General features: G+C 44.2%; 1 protein-coding gene and 1 long non-coding RNA gene across 4 annotated transcripts in view; both read left to right on the plus strand.

Moving 5' to 3' along the window:
* The window catches only part of bab1 (bric a brac 1), a 423,053-nt gene that overhangs the window by 279,667 nt on the left and 117,713 nt on the right, over positions 1-25,673 (plus strand). The gene's annotated exons all lie outside the window — the stretch shown is intronic.
* LOC140225694 (uncharacterized) lies at positions 21,269-24,647 on the plus strand. Its single transcript, XR_011900664.1, has 2 exons — positions 21,269-22,824; positions 24,120-24,647. It is a non-coding gene; the product is annotated as an uncharacterized lncRNA (long non-coding RNA).

The raw sequence follows: 25,673 nt of genomic DNA on the forward strand, positions 1-25,673 counted from the left end.
GGAACCTACATTTTGCGTTTACTTCAACTTGAAGTTTTAGGAAAATATTTTTCACCTGACAAGACAGTTGAAATACGCTGAACTGAAATTTTTTGCGAAGAGGACAAACCAAATCCAGTATTTCAGCGATACTTTGTTCGATATGATTTAATCGATGTTCGTGTAATTCAATTCATTATATACTGATTCTGCGAAACTTTTACCCAATATTTATAGAAAGGCGCCATGTGAAATATTTAAACTGCATTTTGCAATTAGGAACTATAAATTTTGGCTCTTCCGGAAAAACACTTACGTGCTTAAGGAAACGAATAGTTTATACGTTGTTTCTCAATTGAGCCAGAAATTATAGTCACACATTGAAAAATGTAGTTCATTTGGGAGCCTCGACCGAAACCAAGAACTCTAGCCACGGACGGTGCGGTTGACAGCGCAGTGGCGTGGTGTGAATGATCGAGTATCGATATTTCCCCATTTGAAGCTGTGGTAAATAATCGATTATTAATGTGTTCGCTGCGAACACCCTACATATCGATCCTTTTCCATAGGATTAAATGGCAGATCAATCGATGTATCGCAAAACACGCCACGCCACTGGTTGACAGTGGGAACCGGCTCCCATGTTTAGATCCCGAGTCACATTTGACCGGCTCACGATTATTGTTATTATAAATTAAGACGTCGGCCGGCCGAGTGGGGCGAGGCGGGGAGGTGGACCAGCGGGCAGGAAGTCGGGGACATTAAAATAATAATCGTGGTCGAAATTAAAAATAAGAATTAAAAACGGACCCGTGGCTATTGCGATGCGGGAGCCCAGATAACCGGTGCCTTTCGGGTGTCGACCCCCCCCCCCCCTTCCGCTTCTTCTGCCAGGACACTGCCACATACTTGCCGGTTTCCCGCCACGCTTCTACCAATTTGGCAACGCTGTTTTTCATTTATTTTAATTCGGTTTTAACTAATCAATCCTAGACCGAGACCGAAAGTAAATTATAGAGATCCCGCATTGGCAATCGAAGCAACGGGGCTGTTGCTTGCAAGAGTTACAGCGAACTGAATACCCAACAGATCTATTTGGTTGTATCTCTAGCTTGCAACGGACCTATTGACTCTGCTTTCATATTCTGCGTTCTTACGTTTTCACCGTGGACACATTTCTTCGTCCTCACACAATTTCATGGCTTCAATAATTTTATGCGCACTTGGCAACGTTTCGCAACTAAGTACAGAGCCCGAAGTATATCAACTTGGGTCGAACTGAATATGAATGGGCTTTATTTCTCGGCCGATCTGGCGATCGGACTTGGCTCAATCGCTGGGAGATTTCGTAAACACAAATTGCGTTTCGATGGAAATTTGGAGAGGAATTGCGAGAACTGCACTGCTTTTTCAGCACAGTTTGACGTGTAACACTCATCAGTTATTGTGCCATTGTCCGTAGAGAATCGGCGATTGATACGTGTAAGAAAGAAAGGTCACAACGAAATCTCTCCCTCTCTCTCTCTCTCGACCCTGTCATAGGAATTCGGGGGAATATATAATGACCAGGAAAAGTCAGGGCATTTGCAAGGAAAGAAATGTCGACGTGGCGACTTCGTCCGGTGCTAGTCGAGAGAGGGCAAACAACGATCAAGTGCCTTTCCTCTTAATTTGAATCACGAAAATTGGAGATTTCGTCCCTAGTTTAGGAAGTCAGCGTAATTAAGACACATTCTGATCTACAGTCTCGATACGCGATCAAATGTTCGAAAAATTACCATCCAAGTGCCGGGAATCGTCAGTCTTAAAATTGTTATTATTTTCAAATGAAAACTCGAAAAAATGTTTCCAATGTGTTCAATTAATGTATATTTTCGTATTCTGTCACGATAAATAATGTGTGCATAAGAGATTGTTATTAATGGCATCAGTCTACTCGCGCCCAACTCGCACCAGACGTCTCAATTCAAACTTGGCGCTACTCGAGGTCCCACTAGCGCGTCATCAAAATGGCGCCGAAATGGGCGATTGTACCAACCTCCTTTTAATCAACCTTTGTGAGGGTGTGACAAAAAAAACAAGCAGAGGATTCAAGCGTACGAGAGAGCGGTAGGGGTAGTAGAGGGTGTTGAATGCGAAAAGCTGGCTCGGGCAGAGGGGGTAGGGTAGGAGGGTGGCGTGCTTTGGAGCGGCGCCGCGTTGAACATGGAAGTCTTGGTCGGTGGTTGATGGCGACCCGCCAACACCCCCCCCCCCCCCACTCCGTCGCGACACCTCAACTTTGAACCCCCCCCCCCCCACTTCACCCCTCCTCATCCCGGCTAAGCTCTGGCTCTGATCCGTTTCATGAACTGGAACATCTATCCGCTTGTTATCCTCCCCCGCGGGTCCGCGACTTGTAGATTCCTCTCTTTGTCCTTTTAATTGTTCCGTCTTTGAGTCAACCCCCGTTTCCGGCGCTCTCTCCTCTCTCGCTTCTCTTCACCTCTCTTGGTCGCTTTTCCCTCTTTGCGCGATGCTCCCAAGTTTTCCTTGATAGTTCGTTGCAGAGTACCTTCATAAGGAGAGTGTGGACAACTCGAAAATTTTGAGGTTAGGCTTGATCGAGTCATGTAGCTCTTCGAGCCCAAAAGGGCTGCCAACCTATGAGCTCGAATTATCCAGGGGCACTGATTTCCATAATGCTTACCTTACCACCCGTCGCACAGTGGATCGAGTCAATTCGATAGGTCGGGCGTGAAGTTTTCGACTAAAACTGAATATTTTGATGTATATTTCGTCCTATTTCAAATTTCAAGGGGTGCATATCACAGAAAATTTTACGAGGAAACTGATGGAACCATTTTTAGAACCTCAAAGTTTTGAATGAACGGAGTTAAAAGCGTTTGAAGTTTCAAAATTTTGTCCGACTTCCCCTATTGACTCGATCCACCGTGCGTCGTTTCTTAACTGATCAAAAATTCGATTTAATCACCTTCCCCTCCTCCTTTCTCTTTTAATTTTTCCTCTTAATCTCCTTACCTTCTTCGCCTTCCTCTCTCCCATTTTCTTTTTCGTGCCTCCCTCCTCCTCTTTTCGTCTTCTTCCCCTTTGTTTCCCTTCTCCTCTATTATCTTTTCTCTCCTCCCAATCTCCCCTGCTTTCTCTTACTCTTTCTTACTCTTCTTTCATCTCAATCTTCTCTTCTTCCTCGTATTTTCACTCTTCTTTTCTCTCTCATTCCTCTTTTCTCTCTACTTTTCTCTCTACTTTTCTCTCTACTTTTCTCTCCACTTTTCTCTCCACTTTTCTCTCTCTTTCCTCTTTTCTCTCTTCTTTCTCCTCAATTTTCTATTCTCTCTCGTATTTTCTCTCTCATTCCTGTTTTCCCTCTTATTTTCCTCCCTTCCTTTCCTCTCCTTCCCCCTTTCCTTTCCTCCTCTCCTGAACCCATTACGATTAAAACTGTCTTTCGGGTATTCAACTCGAGGCGGGGGTGGTTTGGCTCATGGCCGGGCTCGTCACCGCTCATAGAATCGCGATTTGGGGTTGTGGTGGGGGTGGGGGTCGGGGGGATAGACAATAGACAAGCTAATGCCCCCGGCATCCCCCTCCCTCCCCCCCGTGCCTTGCCCGTGTGGGGAGCGGAATATCGATTTCTCATTAAATAATGTATCGTCGAGCGGAGATAGGCAGATCCCCGAACCGCAGCGGACACAACATCTTGTCGCCCCGTACTCGACGCCCGAGTGATTTTCCACCCCCGGATTCCACCCCCCAGGGTTGCCATGTCTAGGGGGCAGTCTTCCAAACTCACCTTCGAGTTTCACGAGCCATGTGGCCCATCAAGCTCGATTTTCACGGGCGATTGAAGATTTTTTACGGGCCAAATTAACTTTTTGCCTATATATCACGGCGCGCATTTAGTGAAAAGTTAGAATCTGGTGCCGTGCGTCGAAATTTCAAAAAATCACTGAGCAGAAAAATTAGGATTTTCTGAGGGGGGGAGGGGCAATTTCTAGGGGCCACGTTGGCGCAGAGCCTTCATTTTTGAGGCGTATTTTGTGAGTTTCGAACACTGCTTGGGGAATACTTGGGGGAAAATCTACGATACTTGGTTTGTCGTCAGGAGCAATTTAGGAAGTTGCGACCACTACCAGAGAGTAGAACTCTAACCGCGATCAGGGACAACCTAGCGAATTTTCACCGCTTTTAGTGAAAATTGGCCGATGACCGAGGTCAGGAAAAATGAAGAAAATCGTCTACACAGGGGACTCTTACCTGAGGAATTCCAGTTTCGGTTGCAGTCAGAGAGATTTAGAGTATTCTAATTACAATTTGGGAAAACTTAGGGAATTTGGACCGCTATCGGGGTTAATTTACGGGAATTCAACCGCTGTCAAAAAAAATTCAACCAAATTTGAGCGCTATCGTGGAAAACTTACTTATTGTGAGGCTCGGCCCAGTTGAAGGTGCAGGGATTTTGAAGAGCAATTTAGAGATCCGATCGTATGGTCAGGAAAGTGAAGCAAAAATTGACCTCGGTCAGTGAATTTCTTATGAAAACTGAAAAATCCAAAATTTCAGGTGATAATCCTTCGAATTACGAAGGAAAGTAAGTATCAGATGCGTAGATGCATTAAAATGAATTACTTATGTCGAGGAAAGAAGTTTTACCCATGGCTGCACATTGTATTGCCTAGCAACGCCTTTGAAGGAAATCTCCCAGAACTTGGGTGTCTCCCAATTTTGGCGTCGAATATTTGCGGAAATATCGAAATTCGGCGTGATATTACCTTCCTCAGCTGACAACAACGCCATGCAGCGAAACCGCCATCGTTCATTACTCGCACGTTAAATCGAAACCGTCCGGCTCTTTTCTGGCGTTTCTTCCATTAATTATCCATTGCGGGATCCTTAAAAATCTCCCCCCCCCCTCTCATCGGCTCGTGATTCCATCAGGGTAGCCGCAGCCAGAGAAAATTGGATGAACGGGTCGAGCAGGTCAAGCTAACCAGGAAAGTCAGGGAAAAACGGAATTTGACTACATTGTGTAATGGGGAACTAAAATTTCTGGCTCATCTTTAAAAGCACATTTGTGCATGAGAAAACTAATGATGCATACGTTTTTTGTAAACCGAGCCGTATATCCTAGTTCCTATCCGGAATTTGTAGTACAAATGGGCGTTTTTCCATTAAATGGAACTAAGCGCCAAATTGAGTTCCTTTTGAGGATTTTAGAATCCCAATTCGTCCGAGTATCGTTATCAACAAGGTTAGGGGAAAATTGCGTTTGCGCAAGACGTGTCGGGTAAACAAAAAACGCGTCTCCAACTCGAAAGAACACGGGAATCACTAAAAACATGGGAGTTCGGTTATTAGAATCGCAGTTCTGTTCCTACGACTAGAGACTTCAGTTACTATGCAGCCTGAGAGTTGCGATGTTTTTTCTGCACGTGTGAAATGCTACCTGGTGTATCTCTCAATTTTCAGGCTGAATCATTGTGAGTAAGAATTTCGGTTCTCCACACACACCGGAAAGTTCGGTGAAAGGCATTTTGCAATTAATATGAAACCTCGCTTTACAGCTCAGTTTAAAAACAACGTATGCTTCATTAGTCTCCCTATAGACGTATGTGTTTTTACGAATCAGGCGGAAATTTTAGTTCCTTTTTGCCAAATGCAGTTCGCTCAGAACTTTGGTGCGCATGAAACACTGAGCTTTTTCGGTCGTAAACGAATTTTCAGACGATCGAACCCGAAATTTCGGTTTCTTACACCTGAGCCACAAAAGTTCGGTTTTCAACGAACCGAAGTTCAGTATCGAACAACGAAATTTTTCTCCTCGGTCCAGGAAACACGGGTTTTCCGATTGAATTTTGTTTCCTCGCAGTATGTTTTGACTTCCCACTGTTAACTTTTCGGATACCGGTCCGTCGGGCCCGAAAAGCACCTGAAAAGCACCTGAAAAGCGGAAGCGAGTTGACACGATTATAGGAAGACGGTGACGGTGCAGGGGGAAATGCAGGTGTTGTGGACGGAGCCGTGGCAATAAATATAACTCATTAAAACAATTTCACGGGCGAGGCGAAGCAGAAGCGCGCATCTGCCGCGGGTGGGCGTGGGGGCGATAGGCGCTTTTTCCCGGTTCGGGGTGTCGCATCCTCCGTTGTTTGTTTTAGGACGGATGACGTCCTTATTTATAGCCCTCACGCGAGGAGGCCTTAATTGCGCTGCAAACGTGTTCCCGGTCCAAACGCAGGGACATGGAGGTGGAACGCGCGACGGGGAACGGGCAACACACCTCAAGGAATTAACGCACGCTCCTCCGTTAATATTGGGAGTTTACCTGTCACGTGTCACTCTCCTGCAGGATGATTGTTGAAATTGATAGACAAAGCTATAGACAAAGAAGACAAAGGAGTATAAGGCAATCCTATTAGTTGCAATCGGTGGTTCTTATAGACTAAGGGGGCAAATGATGGACTAACTATCGGGTCTCTCGTGGGTTGCCGTTAGTTAGTCCATTACCTACTTCCTATGTCCATTGCCACCACCCGCCTCCACCAATAGGATCCCTCCAAATCCCTTTTGTCGTCTTTGTCCATAGCTTTGTCTATCAGTTTCAATAATCGGCCCGCAGTAGGATGATTGTTGACATTGATAGACAAAGTTATTGACATAGATGACAAAAAGGACATGGAGGGATCCTGTTGGTGGAAATGGGTGGTTTTTATGGGCAAAGGAAGTAGGTAATAGACTAACTGACGGAAACCCAAGAGAGACCCATTAGTTAGTCCATCATATTCTTTCTTAGTTTATGAGAACCACACATTTCAACCCATAGGACCTATCCTTTCTCCTCGTATCTTCTTTGTCTATAGCTTTGTCTATCAATTTCAACAAACAGCCCGCCTCGCGATAAAGGCACTGTAGCTTTTGCTGAATCGAATGAATTTCCATCCGGCTATGGGACGCAGGAATTCGATCGGTCGCCATAATGAGCACTGGTGACGTCACAGGATTTATTGAGTCCGTCGGACCCAATTCATGAATTAATCGGTGCAAGTTATTAAAAGACGCCAGTGAATCGGCTTCCTCGTAGGGCGTAACGGGGCCTCGCGTCGTCGTCGTCGTCGTCCCTTTGACATAACAACGTAACTCAATATCCACATGAGCCCCGGGAAGCGTTGAGCTATACGGAGAACAGGGCTCTTGTAGGGATCGATGCACGCACCTAAGTCAAGGGAGCGACGGCATTGTTGCCAGATTTGCTGAAAATTCAGTTGTCTCCCATTTGACTCCGTGCAAAATATCCAGAATTTCCACACGATTTGGCAACGTTGAGCGAGGGTGTGGGTGGAACTGATTGTGAGTGGACGGGGCAGTGACGCGGAGACGTTGCTAAGGAAGAACGCCGTATGAACATTCGAGAGTTGCCAAATTTTCTTCGATAAAATTGTTATTCGTGAGGAAAATTATGGATATTTCCTTTGAAATTTTCAGGAACTCCAGGTGAAATTGCGAACAAAATTACCTGAAAAATTGGAGGGATAATATTTACAAATTTTTCCGAAAATTAGTGATTTGCCAGAGGCAATTTGGCAACGCCTGAAGGCTCATACGGCGTTTTTCCTTAGTGCGGCAGTTTTATAGTTTACGAGGTCTGTTAGATTAGAAACCGGATTTTGGTCATAACTAGCCCACAATGCGTCCGAATTAGGTTTTCTTGAGCTTTCCTGATAGCTGGAAATATACTTAAGAACGCTACGTTCACAGATTTTGTTTATTTTGATTAGTGTTTATTCTGTGTCATCTTGAATACGAGTAAGTCAGGTGCGTTTTGCGATTTTCATCATGCGATCACTGATAGAGCAAAGATTAAACATTAAATTTTGTTTTAAACTTGGTATACCTTGTACCGAAACTTTTGGTATATGCTAAGTAAAGTTTACCATGATCATTGTATGAGATGTTCCCACTGTTTTGAATGCGTTAAACTATTCAAAACTGGTCAGGAGTTCGTCAAAGATGAGGAGCATGGGAATCGACCTTCAACGGCAACTGACATTTGTCGCGTGGAAGAAGTGCGGGCAAAAGTGCTTGAAAATGGTCGTTTCGAGCTTGTTGAACAGAGTAATATTTCTAAAGGCTCTGTACATACAATATATTTTGATAGAATAAGTAGACATGCATCGAGTTTCAGGTACACTTGCCCCTTGATTGTTGTCCGTTGAACGAAAATCCAACCAAATGTCAATTTCCCTTCAGCTGCTTGAACATTCTAACAATGATCCTGCATTTTTGGATAGGATAATTTTCGATGACAATACTTTAGTGTACGGCTACGATATGGAGATGAAACTCCAATCGTCCTTGTGGGTTGAAAAATGTAGTGCAAGACCGAAAAAAGAGAGACAAGTTCGGTCAAACATAAAAATCGCAAAACACCCTTGAGGTTGCCTTACATCAAGCCACATGCCAACGAAACTAATTAGGATTTTTCAAATTTGTGAACGTAGCGTTCTTAAATATATTTTCAGCTATCAGAAAAGCGCAAGAAAACGTAATTTGGACGCATTGTGGGCTAGTTATGACCAAAATCCGGTTTCTAATCTAACAGACCTCGTATATTGTACTTGTCAATAAAATAATTGCTCGTGGTGACAGTGACGGGGCAGGGGCATTGGGCGAGCCTTTCTTGTAATTCCTTAGAATTGGACGGATTTCTGTCAAACGGAACTATGTGCATGAAGACATGAGCCCTGAGACGCATGAAAATGCATGCATAACAGGGCTCACGTCATAATGCACATAGTTCCGTTTGATAGAAATACGACCAATTAACTCCCTCCACCGTCCAGTCGCCTCTCTCTCTTCCATCGAGTTAATTAGCTCGAGTTAGTCATTTTCGAATCCCGCTCAGTGGCGTATGCTTTGCGATATATCGATTGATCTGCCATTTAAACGTATGGAAAAGGATCGATTATTAAGGTGCACGCATCGAGCACCTTAATAATCGATGCTTTTCCACAGCTTCAAATGGGGAAATTTCGATAAATCGATCATTCACGCCTCGCCACTGATCCCGCTCTCGTCCAGCCTTCGTTGTAGACCGCCGTGGACTACGCTGTAACGATAATTGATGTAAGAAATAGAAAAGGAGAAGAAAGAGGAATAATAATTTTTATATCATCAGCAGACTAAGTGAGAAAAGTAGAAATGAAAACAGAGGGGGAGGAGAGAATGAAAGAGAAGAGAAGGAAGAAAGACAAAAATAATTATTATATCAGGGAAAAGAAGGAAAAAAGAGGAAAGCTTAAGGAGAAGATGTGGGAACAAATTGACGGAAATCTGTATTGTCAAAAGAACAAACCCTATCGCGTCAAAATACGACCGAAAAAATGGTCATCAATTCCTAGAACGAATTATATTCGAATGCAAATTTTTTTCTTTTTTTCCAATAGAGAATTTGCAGGTATCTGAAATTTGATGAAGTTCGTGTTTGAGTGGAAACCACTGAGTGAACTGAACACGAGGTTACCCTTGGTTCATGAATTGAACAATGATTGGAGAAGATATGGCAAAATCATCTAATCTGCTAAAATACGTGTGTTTAAATGAGAAATGCCGCCAGATGACGTCTCTAGGCGGTGCATTTTCTCACTTTTAAATCTATTTTTATTTCCCTATATCAGAAAAAAATTACAAAAAGTACTGTGAAATCAGCTCGTTAAGCACTTTCAGATGGAGCAATAAAAAATGTGCATGCAAATTCTCCATTACATATGAAATACTTGGAAATGAGGCACAAGACGGGGGTGGCCAAGTCCCACACCCCCAACGAAGCTCTCGGACCGCCCTCGGAGGGCGCAAATGGAAAACTCGGACCAATCGAAAGCGCGGAAATGGGATTTCCTGTCGGGCGAAAAATTTACCGAGGATTGGAACCCCTGCCGGCTCGCGAATTTATTTCATATCTGAATAAACAACCCGATAGATTCGTCCCAGGAAGGTAGGCGGAGGGGGGGGGGGTGGCTGGAGAAAGTAGGAAATGAACTTTAGAGTCCCTCAGCGGGAGACTTGCAGGGTTGGTTGCAGGGATGGATGCAGGGATCCCTCATGCGGGGTGTCAACTCCGACGCCAGGTAATACGCTTCCTAATCGCGTTACCCGTGCAGTCTCACCCCCTCGACGACGGATTCACCATCGCAGAACACCCCCGGAACAACCCCTTCTCCCCCGGTAGGTTGCAACATTTCCTCCAAGTACGCTTCGGTGGCCGACGAGTGGTGGACAAAGCTGTAGACAAAGGAGAAGTAGGAAAAATGGAGGAATCCTGTGGATGGACGTGGGTGGTTGCAATGGACAAAGGAGGTGCGTAACAGCGGGGCGGGCCTATCATTGAAATTAATAGACAAAGCTATGGACGAAGATGACAAAAGGGATATGGAGGGATCCTATTCTGCTGTGCTACGCAAAAACGCCGTAAATCTATCAAGATTTTCCCTCGTTTTTTTGGAATTTAACACTTTCTAAAATAAAAACTGTTTTACCCATGCACCTCAAATTTTCAGGTCAAGTTCTTGATAGTATTTGCGAAAGAATTCTGTAAAAACATGTCCCAAGGTACACAAGTTTTTCTGCGAATGATACATTCTTTCCAAAAAATGTAAAATGGCGTTTACGGCGTTTTTGCGTTGCACGGCAGTATTGGTGGAAGTTGGTGGTTGCAATGGACAAAGGAGATAGATAATAGACCAACTAATGGCAACCCACGAGAAACCCGACAGTATAATTTTCTCCCTTAGTCTATGAGAACCACACATTTCAACCAATAGGATCGCTCCATACCCCCTATGTCCTCCTTGTCTATAAAGTCCATCAATTTCAATAATCAGCCCGCTGACTAATTAACGGCAACCCATGAGAGCCTCCATCATCCTCCCCCTCAGTCTGTAACAACCACCCGTTTCAAGCAATATGATGGCTCCATTTTTAATTTATTTCCTTTGTCCATCGCTTTGTCTATTAATTTCAATCATCAGCCCGCTGGCTCATAAGTAAAAGTACTATCATCGCAGGGAAAGTAGCGGCACTTACGTCGTCTCCGAAATGAGCCGAATATATTGAGTCTCTCATCGAGGGTCGTGGTCCAACTTTGGCAACGGAGCGATAGTCATCTACTCCGACACCCAACGGAATTTTCCTCGCCAAATCTGGCAGATTCGAGATGGACGTGGGGTGAGCATCGTTCGGAAACCGAGGCCTTCTCCCCCCCCCCCCCCCCCCGGAGGGTCGGTCTCGGGGGGTGGAAAGTGCGAAGCTTCCGGCCGGCGATAAATGAATATATAAAGTAATAATAAATGAAAATACGCAAGATGGCGAACACCCTTCGAGTCGCGACTCTCGAGGGTCTCGGAATTCGACGAGATGCAATTATAGAATCCAATATGGATGGAGCCGAGCAAACGCAGCTAGTGCATACTTTGGGAGTTTTCAAAAAACGATCCCTCATGAGCGAAAGTTCAGCCGGCTCATCATCGGAATGGATAGACAAAGAAGGCGAAGGGAAAATGGAGCGATCCTATTGGTTGAAGCAGGTGGTTTCAATGGACGGAGAAGGTAAGTATTAAGCTAAGTAACGGCAACCCACGAGGGTGCATGTAGTCAGTCTACGACAACCACACGTGTCAACCAATAGGATCGCTCCATTTTCCGTTATCTCCTTTGGTTCCTGCTTTGTCTATCGCTTTGTCTATAGATTGCGATTATTAGCCCGCAGTATTGTCTCGTGCAAGGAATTTAAGTATGCGTCCACTGGAGAGGGGACCTTTACTAGAGGCAACATACTTCAAGGACCCCGCCCTAACAATCTGATTTTTATATTGTTAGTCTCTGGTAAAATGAGCCGATGAAAATTTAAGGAAGGGACAAGGGTGAAGAGGAAAAGAATGCGGAAGAAGAAGATTGAAATGCAGAGGAGACCCAGCAGGGATCGATGAAGTCAAAATACGAGGGAAATGAACATGTGAATTCAGTGGGGGAAGGAGACTGAGGAAGAGACGAAGAGGGTACTTGCGGATGATGAAGCAGAAGGATATGGAGGAGACGAAATTAGAGATAGGATATTGAAGAAAGAAATGCGGAAATTGAAGGAAGGGAGAAAAAGACGAAGGAAAAGTAGCATATGAATGAAGGTGGAAAAGTAAACGGATGAGAGAAATCCGAAATGGCAGAGGAAGGAAACGAAGGAAAAGACGAAGAAGGTACTTAAGAAGCAGAAGGATATGGAGTAGACGACCTTAAAGAAAGGAGAAGGAAGGGAGAAAAAGACGAAGGAAAAGTAGCATGTGAATGTAGGAGGAGAGGAATCCGAAAACGCAGAGGAAGGAAACGAAGGAAGAGAAATGAGAAGGATAATGGGAAAACGAAAGTAGAAAGAGGATAAAAAGGATGGAAATGCGGAAAAGGAGGTGGAGGATAGGGTGAAGTAGGAAGAGGAATGAAGGGGTCGGGAGTGGTGGCGTCGAGGCCGATGGGGAAAAAAGGTGGGCGGGAACGAGTCGCCGGCCGCGCCCGGGAAATGGGTCAAGGTCGCCGGGCGCCGGTCGCTCTTCGCTCTTTTTCGCAGTTCACCCCCCCCCCCCCTTCCGACCCGACGGCCATCCGCCCCTCCCCCCGCCCCCACCGCCGACCGCACGCTGAATGGACGGAAAAAAGGGAGGGACCCGGGACCACGTTCATTCATCGCAGGACAGCCCCCCCCCCCCACCACAGCCACCGCCCCCTCCTCCTCGCGAGCGGCCGGGTTTTTTTGCGCGTTTTCACGCTAATTGACCGTCGCATCGCCGCCGGCCGCGCGTCGCGTCGGCGCACAGTGGATCGAGCCAATTCCACAGGTCGGACATGAAATTTTTGACCAAGACCACAAATTTTGATGCTTATTTCGTCACATTTTAAACTTTAAGGAGTGCTGACAATAGAAAACACGAGACAACCGCAGTTAAACCAGTTTCGGGACCTGGAAGTTTGTATCGCTGGAGTTACAAGCGTTTGAAGTTTCCAAATTTTGTCCGAACTCTCCTATCGACTCGATCCACTGTGCGGCGTCTATCCTGCCCTGACCAGCCCAGAATTTAGCCTTTACGCCCCTCAAAAAAGTGGATGGAGTGTTGAGTCTGTATCTAAAATCATTGGTCCTCAGTTGGTGTTATAAAAACGTATCGTGTTCTACTTTACCTGTGTTTTAGTAAATTATCAGTACTAAGATTCTAACGATGTTTCTCTTCTTCTTTGTTTCAGGTAAGTTTCGATGCATAGCTTCAAGTTTTGGCACGGATATCTAAGATAATTGGGAAAATGCTCGAGACGTGTCGCGACGGCTTTAGTAAGCGATTTTTTCTACCATAGTTCCAAGCAAGAAAATAACTATAGCTGACGATTCAAGCTTTATCACTGATTTGAAAAAAACCGGATGCTTTGCACATTCATTATACGTACAAGAGTAACAACCCTATACAGAGGTGAGATTAAACGAAAAATAGGTCCAAATTTCTCAAATTGGCTATCATCTTTTGAAAGTTTTCCAAGAGAGACCTCCCGAATCCTTCAAAGTAAATATATGTTTCCATCGAAACCATCTCGAGGGCGCAAAAATTCAATATGGCAAGTTCTTGAGGTCATAGAAAACCTGGAAAAGTCAGTAAATTATGCCCAACCCTGAAAAGTCAGGAAATTTCGCCGCGAAATCTTGAAATTTTTCCTTCGAGATGAAATGTAAAATCATTTTCAACTGCTTTCACACGCTCCATTGACAAAAATTAGAACTTTTGCCTAACTCGATCTTCCGATGTTTTGTGTCGTAAGAAATTATTTTCAAAAGCATTTCCGTGAGATAAATGACACTAGAAAACATTACAAGGTCCTGGAAAAGTCAAAGAATTTTGAAATCTAAGAACATTTGTCACCCTGAATTTCCACTTGCTCCGGCGGACTGATAATTGAAATCGATACACAACAGGAATAATCTCCTAAAAATTGGCGAAAATCAGGGAATTGACCACTAGACAAGGTACGAATTTAAGCAATCTGATACATGTCTCTTAACCAGAATTTTACGTAGAACACGATTCACACAACGAAAATTACTGAAACCAACTCCTAATGAAGATATTCACGTTTTTATTTCACCTTGGTTACGAGGAATTTGGACTGCCCGCTCACAAGAAACTCAAAGCTCTACGTGAGTCAAATCGCGCACTACAACGGTTTCAGCAAGCCTCTCAATCGAGCAATGTTCATTTCCCACCATGTGTTGTTCAAACTATTAGCAATTTGCTGTAGCTGAGCCTAAGTGTCAAGATTGAGGTTGCCAGATTTGTACATCGCAGAGACTGTCATGATAACGTTTAGCGCGCTATGTGAATCACGTAGAGCATTGAGTTTTCATGAGCGGGTGGTTTGAATTCACGCATCAAGAATCATTAAATATCTTCGTAAGGAGTTAATTGCGGTAATTTTCGTTGTGCGCATCGTGTTCTACGTGAAATTTTGGTTACGAAACATGTATCAGAATGCTGAAATTCGTACCTTGTCTAGTGGTCCATTAGCACGCTGAAGGACTCCAGTCACCATGGCTGAGCGGCCCGGGGCCGGGGGAAGCCCCCAGTACAAAATGTTGGACGGAGGGTGGGACTCCGACACTGCCGTGATGGCCAAGAGAGCAGTAAGTTCAAAAATGAAGTTTTGAGAAAACGGAGGTCTCAAAGGCGCCTGAACAGAAAATTGTAGATGCCTCCGTTCCTTGTCAAATTGCCGCTAATCATCCAGAAGACTTCAGAAATCTTTTGATACTCAAAAAGCCACCGATTTCATTTCAATTATATAAAAAGGGTATTATTCATGTTACGCTAGTGCTGGGCAAGACAGCCGTAAGTGCTATCTCCTACATGCCTTCATGGTTGCGTTTTGGACAGACGACAAACAAAATTTCAGGTTAGAAATTGGCAGAAGAGGGCGGCACTTTGCTTGGAAGCACTGTTTTCGTTGGCTCTGGAAGAACAATGTCACTTACTGTTGTCTTGTTCAAAACTACGTCATTTTCTACGCACTTGCGGCTTTCTCATAAGTCTCGTTTTTATACATTCAATGGAGTATTTGCATGCAATTATTTTATTGCTTCATCTGAAAGTGCTTAAAGAGCTAATTTCTCAGTATTTTTTATATTTTTTTGCTGATAAGGGAAACAGTATAAAAATAGATTTAAAAGTGAGAAAATGCACCGCCTAGTGACGTCATCTGGCGGCATTTCCCTTTTAAACACATGTATTTTGGCAGATTAGATAATTTTGTCAGATCTTCTCCAATAATTGTTCAATTCATGAACCAGGGTAACCTCGTGTTCAGTTCACTCAGTAGTTTCCACTTAAACACGAACTTCATCAAATTTCAGACACCTGCAAATTCTCTATTAAGATAAATTTTGCTGTTTTAGCTGTATCAGCGATTTCATCTAAAAGAGATTGAATGAAACTCGATTTCGAAAATTTGCCACTTCCTGCTCTCTCGGCTATCACGGCAGACCAGTACATATGTTGGACGGAGGGTGGGATTCGGACTGCGAGACGAGAGAGAGAGATGGTAGGGCCAGAGGGCCGGTCCTCGTAACGCGGGATATCGCCATGGAAATTGGAAGGCGTTTCTGCGGGTGCAAAACCTCCGAGTTGAATTCGGCATCGCGACGAGACGGTCCAACCCTTCCCTTCCCCCTTCGCCCCCCGCCGGGCGCCACCCCTCCTGGAAACTAATTCATTTCTTGCACTAATTTCCGCGTCGCACCGCACGGCTCCACCCTCCACCCCCTCTCACCCCCCGTGCGTCAGTCAATTTCATCCTCGATGTGTTCGGTGTGTTATCAGTCTGTGAACGTGCGCTGAGGAAAAGTTCGTCATGTTCTCGCCTCGTAAGTTCCAGTGGCTTGGCGTCTTTTGCGATATATCGATTGATCTGCCGTTTAAACCTATGGAAAAGGATCGATCAACAAGGTGTTTGCAACGAACACCTTCATAATCGATTCTTTATCATACTTTCAAATGGGGAAACGTCGATAATCGATTATGGCGTGGACTGCTGTGCGTTATACCGATTGACCTCCCTTTTAAACCTATAGAAACAGATCGATACGCAGGGTGTTCGCAACCAACACCTTACTAATCGATTCCTTACCACAGTCTCAAATGGGGAAATATCGATGGTCGTCATTCAGGCCTCGCCACTGCTTCGGCAGTATGTCAGTTTTTAACGCTAGGCAAAACGGATCTTGGAAAATAGAAATAGAACGAATCCGGGTGAAAAGGGGCAGATTGGGACGAAGAAAATATAAATCATGATAAATTCTGATTTTCCGCGGTAGCCCCGAAAAAATCCACTGCGTTGCACAGGGCGGCCCTTAGTGGACAAAATCAATTTTTTTTTTTTCTTTTCAAATTTATCATCTAAAAGATATTTCGAACTCGCAATGATGGTTCATTTTTAAATTTTTCGCCAAAAATTAGTTCAAATTGGGTGGAAAGTGGGCGGAATATAGATTGAGAATCACTGGCCCATTTGAAATACACAGGAAAAGACGAAAACTTTAAATGAAGATTTCTCGCTTGAAACACAAAATGCTTTTGGTGGTTGACATTTACTTAACCCTCACATATCTACCTTTAATTCCACCAAAAGAGTTGCGACTACCAGAGACATTAGAAGTTAAAGTTCGGGTGTCTCTTGTTGCTTTTACTTTGTTAACATGGGGCTAATTCGAGGTTGCCAACCTCAAATGAACTTTTCTCGGAAAATCCGCAAAAAATCCTGAAATGTAACATTTTCAGCACGGGAGTGAAGGGAGGGAAGTGAATGACTGACAAGGAACAGACTTAAGAGCGAGCTGAAGAAAGAGAGGGCGAAAGAGACAGGGATAGTCTGATTCGGGTGTACGGGGAGGGGGAGGGGGCGAAGATAAAGGAAGCAGAGGAGGGAGGTGGAGTGTGTTAGCCGGGAGGGAGCGCAGCGCGGCCGACTATCGATTGAGCACCCCCCGGAACCCGCGCCACCCGGGACGGACACGACGTAACACATTAATTAAACATAGTAATATAACACAAACATATAATATTCAGCTCCTGCTTGTCCGGGCTTTCTCTTCCTACCCCCGCCCCCCTCTCTCCCGACGCCCCGCCATTTTCCGCCCGGATCGTTGCCACGTCTTCCCGTCCAGCGCTCCGATTCGCCCGTCCGTCTTCCATCCACGCCGTCCTCGTTACGTCACCGCAAAGTGATACACGTCATCGTGTGACGGGAAAACTAGAGTCCCTTTATACTGAGAGTTAAGAACAATCCCCCCCTCATGGAGTCACTAACGGGAATAAAGATTACACAATTTGAAAGTTTTTCGTAATCTTTGATCGGCCCATTCTCAAATTCCTTTCTCCGTTCCTTCTCTCATTCCGCTTGTTCCTTGCCGAACCCGTAATTCCCCGGTCCATTCCAGATTATAATCTTTGCAATTGGTGAAAACGTAATCTTTATTCCCGTTTGTGACACTGGAGGCCTAAAATACGGGAACCAATCAGAAATGGATTCAATTGTCTTAACTGTCAGTATGAAGGGACTCTGCGAAAAATGGGTTGCCAAAGTCAGGGAAAACCGGGAAATGTCAAGGAATTTTAAAAAGTCCGGGGAAATCGGGAAATGTCAGGGAAAATGACGAAATTATTAGGGACAATTTGTTTAATCACCTTCATTATGCTTTCTAGAATGGGTTTGAGGTTTCGAACAGAAAATTTTGCCTGAAAACTATTTTCAATTATGCCTTCTTAACCATCCGTCACATCTTCAATTGTCAGGGAATTTCACCATAATGTGTCAGGGAAATGTCAGGGAATTTCATTTTCTAAATTCTGCGGCAACCCTGGCCGAAAAAGACAAAAGTTCACCAACTTGGAATTGAGTTAGGGATAATATGTAGGAGTTGGTGTGCTACAGTCATATTAGGTGCATTTAGTCATCCATGAATCAAAAATGAACAATTTCAATCTCAAAAAATCATCGATTTTCCGTAAAGAATCGCTAAAAATCGATATAACCGATCCATACTTTATCGACTCGTCAACGTTAAAAATCGATTTTGCGTGTAAAAATACATAGGATCGGTGTGTTTAACATGTGTAAACAACGATAACAACCCCGTAGACACATCTATTCAACAAGAAAACAGCGAAAAATAAGGCCGGATTTTGACCCCTTTGCCTCCCCCGTAACTCGAAAATGGTTCCTATACTCATCTTGGAATTTTTTCCTCAGTTTTCTGTGATTATAAGCTTCCATTTAAACCTTGGTCCGATGGTCGAATCGAATACCGAAAAAGGGGCGGAATTTTGGGAGGCTCTTTCACGAAATATTTCACTAAAATATCCAATCTTCGACAAGACTCTTTCGTTTCTGGACCTTGGACTTGGAGGGAGCGGCGCGGCGGTAATCATAAATTCGTCATCGGAAACACCTCGACAGAACGATGTAGAGGCCGCCCGCGCCCGGTAACAGATGTGCGATGCAGCTCGTGGGTAACTTAACGCCCCCCCCCCCCAGCCTTCCCCCTTTCGCACACCCCCTCCCTATGACCCCCTTCCCCCGAGCCACACGGCGCTTCGGTGTATGCTCCCGTTATCATGTCATCTGGTGTTGTTGGTTGACACGCAGGCGTCACGGCGTCACGGCCCGCCGTAAGGGAGCAGGGACTGCGCTCAGGTGGGAAGCGGGGGCCCCTCCCCTCCTCACCATGCACCAGTGGTCGGATGACGAAGATGACAAGGAAGAAAAGGAGAGGAGGAGGAAGAAGGGAAAGTGGGAGAACAGGAGTAAGGAAAATGCAGAGGACAATGAAGAAGAAGAAGTAGTAGTAAAGAAGAGAAGGAATAATGAGAAGGAGAGAAGGAAGAACGAGAAGAAGAGAAGGAATAATGAGAAGCAGAGAAGGAAGAACGAGAAAGGAAACAAAAGGAAGAGGAAGATGATGAGAAGGATGAAGGAGCGAAAGAAGGAAATGGAGGGAGAGGTTGGGGAGGGAGAAGAGGAGATAAACGATGAAGAAGAATAAGTAAAAGTAGAGGAGAAAGAAGGATGAGAAGGAGAACGAGAAGAGGAGGAAGACGAGGAAGAGGGGGATATAGGTGAAAGGAGAAGACACAGAGTGAGAAGAAAAGCAATAGAAGGAGAAGAGGAGAGGAAGAGTGTATGCAGGGCCGGATTAAGGGGGTGGCCACATGGGCCGTGGCCTATGGCGGTAAATCTAAGGGGCGTCAAAAATTTGCAATTTTTTAAAGTGTAGGTATAAAAAAAATCGGATTTATAAAAACAAAATTACAAACGAGAAAAGGCGACAAAATCTCTCATTTCCTAAGAGTATAGTAATTTCTGATTTTGTCGTCTCTAAGTGATACAATAGCGCCTTCAATAAATCGAGTTAAGAGTGAGACCAAACACGCAATTTGGCCTGGAACGGCGCGACTTAGAGAGAAATGATAACGAGGACTTGAAGATGAAAAGGAGAAGCCCTCGGCGCGGCGATCGGCATGTAACACATATTAGCGCCTACAAGACTGCACGAATACTTCACGCATTGCGCGGAGTTTCAGGAGCCATGCGGCGCATCAATCACGATTTTTAGGGGCCATTGAAGATTTTTTAGGGGTCAAATTGACTTCTTGCCTATGTATCACGGCGCATTTACTGACAGGTTAGACGCAAGATGTTCTAGTAACAGAACTAGTCGCTGTTGCTTGGGGAAAATTCCGAAAAATCACCAAACAGGAAAACTAGGATTTTTTTTGATGGGGGGGGGGGGCAATTTTTAGGAGCCACGATGGCGCAGAGCTTTTATTTTTTTAGGCGCCATGACCGATTTCTTAGGCGCATTTGGCGCCTTGACGCCTGTGAGTTTCGAACACTGTTCGAGAAGCCTCTCAGTCACTCAGTTCCCGACCACAATGGCTCAACTGATACCCGTCGTGAATTTGAAATGGACATTTGATTTTACAGGGGAAGCACCGGGCCGGGGCACCGGTCGCCATGACGACAGGAATAACAAAAATAATGAAAGTGTATTAAATTGAATGCTGCCAATTAGGTAGATTACGAGCCCGGGGCCCGGGGGGCGGGTGAGCGGGGAGGGGGAGGGGCGGGGTAGCGATTTCGCGGTGATCAATAGTGGGGCCACGTTGCGTTCGGAATCGACCGCCCTCGGTACCCGATTGCAATACGTATATATAGACTATATAAATATCCGATAGATAGAAGCTATCGAGAGTTCCGCGTATTTCGGCTCAACTGCGTCACTCACTTGAACCGGGCTTTCGCTGCTCAGGCCAGGGGTCCCATCATGAACGACGCAGCTTCCCCGGAGCAGGCTCATTTTTGCACTGAAAAAAGAAAGTTACGGGCTCTATAGACATACCGCCCGTGTTCCCGACTCATAGGCCGAAAGTTCCGGGTGCTGGAGCCGTAGCCAGCCGAGGTGAGGTGCCTAAGGTGCTTTCCGAGGGTACCTTAACGTATTGATTTAAATCGATAGGTTGGACATATCTCCAATGGAGATTTTAAATCCAATACACGAAAGACGGAGACTATGCCCCAATGAAGATGGCCCATTTGATTTACGACCCAACCTCAAACTTAAACCTCGCAAATTCCATGAGAAACCCCCGTACTTCAGCGATTCTTATGTAGCAGTGCCGAGCATTTACATGGCCCCCAAGGCTGGATGAAACCGCACAACTGTAAAGGCAACCCCGAAGTGAATCGGCGGTTCTTGAAATAAACGCGAGATGTGATCTCGGCCTGTGGGAGTGTGCTATGCGGACCCTCACCCAATACGCACCTCCGCACGGTGGGCTTTAGTTTTAGAACACGCAATTTCTCATTTTTGCACGAAACCGCCTGGAAAATCGCGTATAATTTGTTTATGGTTTATTCAAAAACGCCGGACGAATCGCGTATTTTATGAGTGTTCCCGGAAATATGCTTATTTTGTTTCATGAATGAGCACCGGTCCAAGCGGACACCGAGCGCGCAACTATTCGAACACCGGAGTAGTCATGCGGTATCACGCGAAAATGAAGGAAAACCCTAGCTTTTTGCCTGTCCCCAAGCTCCGAAATTTATGAATGCCGCGATATTTATACGAAGAGAAGATTTAGAACTTGACTGAACCGGGAGGTTAGCTTACCTGTAATCCTACTTGTTTCATCTCCCTGCTAAATTTTCATGGAATTCCATGGTATTCCGTGCTGTTTCTCATGGAATCCCATGGTGAAGACACGGAACTCCATGGAGACTCCATGAAGACTCCATGGAGGAGGCACGGAACTCCATGGTGACTCCTTGGGTTTCCGTGGAGACTGCATGGGATTCCATGGTGGCAGCAGGAGATTCCGTGGTGGCTACATGGAATTTCAAGGGAGCGTAACGGAATAGCAGAGAACATGCATTGGAACACCGCGAAACACTAGAGACCACCACAAGAATAAACATGGTAATCTGTAAGCCTTTGATCATTGACAATCAGCAACTATTTGCTGTTTCGTTATGCATCATAGAATTAAGTTGAATTACTCACCGAAGTTCACAAGTGAGGGCCACTAAAATGTTTCATGTCATCAGTTATCACAGAATAAGTCTTCATTAGTGCACTGAAATTTCTACAACCATGGCATTCCCAAGACAATGCCCACTATTTAACGATAATTTAATAATTGTACCAGTAGGTAGCAATTACTTTCTGTACGGAGAATGTTTTCATTTAAAATATGATTAACTCAGAGATTTGCTATGGTTGACAGAGATGTAATAATAATTTGCTGCTTATACTCTGTTTAAGACAACTGAAATAACCGCAATAGTTTGTCAAAAAACAGAAAACACGCAGCTTCTTCGAACCTGTAGGTACAGCTTTAAAGTCTGTCAATTAGAGACCAAACGTCTGTGTTTTGCAAGATTAGTTTAGACACTAACTATTCAATAGGATCGCCTTTACTGAAGCTCAACCGTCATACTTCCAAATCTCCTGTGTGAAACCAACATTGAATTGTAGAAAGAACCGAATAGCGGTAATAGCAAAACCAATGAGAATTGAGTTGTATCTATCAGAATTTTTTCATTCTATTTCTACGCATGGCCAAAATAAAAATTTGAAGATCGATTACCAAGAGTCCATCGCGATACACTGCTGGCTTACTTTCAGGTTAATCAAAATTCACCAACTTCGAGGTAACATTACTTTCGTAACGAAGAAGACTCGAATTCGAGCTGATACTAATTAAATCACATAAAAAAATTAAAATTTGCATTACTGGCAGTGATAACCAACAACTCATCTTGTGTTTACAAAGTGATTCAGTTCCGACTCCAAAACAAAACCTGCGTTGCAATCCTGCCGGCCTGCCCTGTTTCATGTTGAAATTGTATAAAAATAAAAATAAAAGCAAGAATAGAACGCAAATGTTAAAGCGTGTGAAGTATGAAACATTATCGGCGTTACGCATTTCAGTAATAAATAAGCGAATGAGTTTTTATAGATCATGCAGATTTAAATAAAAAATCCTCAATTCAATTCGGCAAGTCAGGAGATGTGCCGCCCCGCCCTGCCTCGCCCTGCCCTGTCGGTATTTTGAGGTTAGGTTATCAACGAGGCGTGAATCGTCAGGCTCAATGAAGCTCTCGCAAACCATACAGTAATTCTCAGAAATTTATATATTTCTTGACTTCCTGCTTTCGCTACATCACGCCAAATCCGAGTTGAATGCAAGGGCCTTGAACTGAATCTAGGTAAGTCATGAATAACAATGATTAGCAATTCCTATTACTGAATGTAGGCATAGGCACCAATAGTGATCCATCAGCCACTGATCTGTAACCTCTCCATAGAATCATAGCATTACATTTATTTCTGTATCTTGATAAACTATTCTAACATTCTTTGTTGAATAGTAGATTCGTATGTGCTCATCATTTTCTCTATCTTCTCCTTGGTCACTCCTCCGAGTCTGCACCCCAAACATGAACCGTGATCGAATATTGGTTACAGTCTCCCTTATCGTGTTTTCAGCACACGGTTAACATTCTAACTGCATTCCATTCCTAGCTGCTCATCAGCTCATGTCATCGTCCTCCTCAGGGATAATATCAGATATCTGTCAGATCATATGAGATCGCCATTTCCTATCGTTTGCCGAAACCCATATAGACTGTGAATAAAATTCACAGGTGAGAACTACTTAGGACTGAAAAAGAAACCTTAAATACAGGCCCTTCTAGATTTTTTTGCTGTGTGATGGAAACTAAAGCCCACCTCAGACAGTCTAGCTTTCCTCCACTTATACCGAGTGAAAAGTTGGATCGTTTGATACGGACATGAGAACATAGAGCTCGCTCATCGTATGTTGAAACAAATGTTTCTCTCCGATTAGCTCTGAATTCGCACCACTCAACAGGTAAATTCATGTAGTCAGGTGGCACCACTGGTGAATGGTGACTTAAACAATACTTTTGACGTTTGTCTCAACGTATGATGCGTGAGCTCTAACATTTGTTTGAGAAGTTGAACGGAAACCTTGGTGTGACCTGACTTTCAAATTTTTGTTCAACCTCTCAAATGATCGTTGTGTTCTCGTGTTGTATTACACGATCCAACTTTTCATTTGACATGAGTGAAGGAAAAGTGACGTCTGAATTGAGCCTTAGCTATTACTTGGTATTTTTATTCAGAAATGTAAGTAGTGTGAGAGATATATCTGAAGTTACAGATGAGGCCTTAAACTTTTAACTCTAGAGGGCTAAAACATCACATCCTTATCAACGATGTTTCAGTGAATTATCAGATGTCCAATAATTTACTTCCTATTTTTATGGCTACCAATGCAATAATTGCTTTTACACACAATTTTACCAATGCTTTTTCACAAGTATTTTGTCCTATTACTAAAAATTATTTGGCTATCCTCAGAACTTATTTTAACTTCTCAAGAAATGTTGGTTGGCTTCACCTTGAGATTGTTTTAATTTAGTGCTGATCATTGGTTGTACTCATGGTTTTGATGCGCTGTACATTATTCATTTTTCAGAGCTTTCATAAAAACACACCGAGACATTTACCTGCCTTGTTCAGCTGCAGCAATCGCCATTTGTTTCCTATCATCTGGCAGTTCCTTTGATCTTATCGAACAGCCATTCGCAGGGAATTAGTGGCAACCTTTAAACCATCTAGATGCAATTAAGCTTCCCAGACAGAAACCAAAATCTACAGTTCATATTTCACTCTCTTGGCCTCTAATTTGGATAGTGTTGTGATAATTTTTGGTGCTGTTTTCCGTGCTTATTGTGAAATAATTTGAATATGTTTTCACATTGTCAACTGAATGAAATCTTATTTGAAACGTTGAGCGTGCAGTATGTGACGCGAAGGTACAGTGCGGTAGTTTCTCAATTGTTAAAAGAATTATTACATCTCTGTCAAGTATAGTTGGTACTATGTGTCTTCAAGTTGGTGAGTGTATCATTTTCATTTATTTTGATTACAAGGAAAACTTGTAAATTATCTAATTAAATACTAAAAAAACCAGCAACATTGAGTAGAACAGTTCTATGATGACTTAAAGAAACAACACCATGGTAACTTGATGGTGGAAACCTGCATGAGACACAGTGAGTGCTGTGGCAGGTTTCCACGGTGAGAATTTGCCGTGGAGAAATTTTCCATGGAGAAATTTTCCATGGTGACATTTTCCGTGGTGCTTTCCGTGGAGAAATTTTCCATGGAAAAATTTTCCGTGCCCAATTTTACGTGGAGAAATTTTCCATGGAAAACCAGCACGGAATTCCATGAAAAATTTTTAGCAGGGCAAGGATCTCAACTCTGAGAGTTTCTTTCGTGCTTGGGGGTTGATTCGTGGCAGGTGGCAATCGGTAGGGTGGATTGTCGAGTTCTCCTATTGCAACTGGACGCGGTCATCCGCGCTCCAATCAACGTCTTATCAATGATTTTTCTTCTTCTCGTGCCCTTCCCTTTTCCTCGCTTAGGTATTTATGCTTCATCCACGCCTTCTTTTTCTCCCTCCCTTTATACTTCTTCTTCCTCTTTTCCTTTTCCTATCTCTCTGCTGATTTTTCCTTTCCGCGTTTTGTTTTTCTGTTCCCTCCTCCTCCTCTCACCTCTTTCTCTTATTTTTTGCTTCTTCTTCTTCCTCTTGTTCACTTTCTTATTCGAAAGCTTCCTCTCTCTTCTCTCTGTCCCTTGTTTTGCCGCCTCTTCCTATTTCTGTACTTCATCATCTTACTCTCGTTCATCCTCTCATTCAAAACTTCTCCTCCTCTCTCTGCCTCTCTCTCTCATTCTCATGCTCATCCTGCTGACTCTCCTTATTTCTTGTCTCCTCTCCCTCTTCTTATTTCCCTCCCTCCCTGTATCACCATCCCTTCCACTCCCACCCTCGTCTCGCCGGTGTTTTCCGTTCCAATCCCTTCGATGTTCATGCGTGTCCCAGGCGGGGCCGTGGCGGTATGCCGCCCATTGTGCGGTGGCGGGGCAATTTGTCGGCGGCCGGGGCAGCGGAGCGCCAGGAGGAGCCGTCGGGCGAGAAGCGCGTATCCTTCCGCTCGGTTCCGGCGGGAGTTGGGCG

The sequence above is a fragment of the Bemisia tabaci genome, chromosome 10 (genome assembly GCF_918797505.1).
Source record: "Bemisia tabaci chromosome 10, PGI_BMITA_v3".
NCBI classification, from domain to species: domain Eukaryota; kingdom Metazoa; phylum Arthropoda; class Insecta; order Hemiptera; family Aleyrodidae; genus Bemisia; species Bemisia tabaci.